Raw genomic sequence first — 669 nt, 5'->3', positions numbered from 1 at the left:
GACATGTTCTTTACGTATGTACGTGTCTGTGTGATGGAGAGAAGACAGAAAAAGAGAAAATTTACCATATTATTGTGGTTATTTTTTCTCCTGTGTTTCCTTGTAGAAAGCTGACTCCTTCAGTGCGTGCAGAGGGCTGATACTTTCTGGCATAACTGAGAATACCCCACGAGACCCTTTTCCCTTAACCCCTTTTCTATGTGTCTTTGTGTGTGTATGTCTGTGTGTCTTTGCAAGTGTATGTCTGTGTGTCTTTGTGTGTGTGTATGTCTGTGTGTCTTTGTGTGTGTATGTCAGTGTGTCTTTGTGTGTGTGTATGTCTGTGTGTCTTTGTGTGTGCATGTCTGTGTGTCTTTGAGTGTGCATGTCTGTGTGTCTTTGTGTGTGTGCATGTCTGTGTGTCTTTGTGTGTGTGTGTGTCTTTGTTTGTGTATGTCTGTGTGTCAGTGTGTCTTTGTGTGTGTGCATGTCAGTGTGTCTTTGTGTGTGTATGTCTGTGTGTCTTTGTGTGTGTATGTCAGTGTGTCTTTGTGTGTGTATGTCTGTGTGTCTTTGTCTGTGTATGTCTGTGTGTCTTTGTGTGTGTATGTCTGTGTGTCTTTGCATGTGTATGTCTGTGTGTCTTTGTGTGTGTGTGTGTCTTTGTGTGTGTATGTCAGTGTGTCTTTG

Source organism: Aplysia californica, unplaced genomic scaffold, assembly GCF_000002075.1.
Source record: "Aplysia californica isolate F4 #8 unplaced genomic scaffold, AplCal3.0 scaffold00126, whole genome shotgun sequence".
Lineage (NCBI taxonomy): Eukaryota > Metazoa > Mollusca > Gastropoda > Aplysiida > Aplysiidae > Aplysia > Aplysia californica.
The sequence above is the reverse complement of the archived record's forward strand: the minus strand, read 5'-3'. Positions refer to the sequence as shown.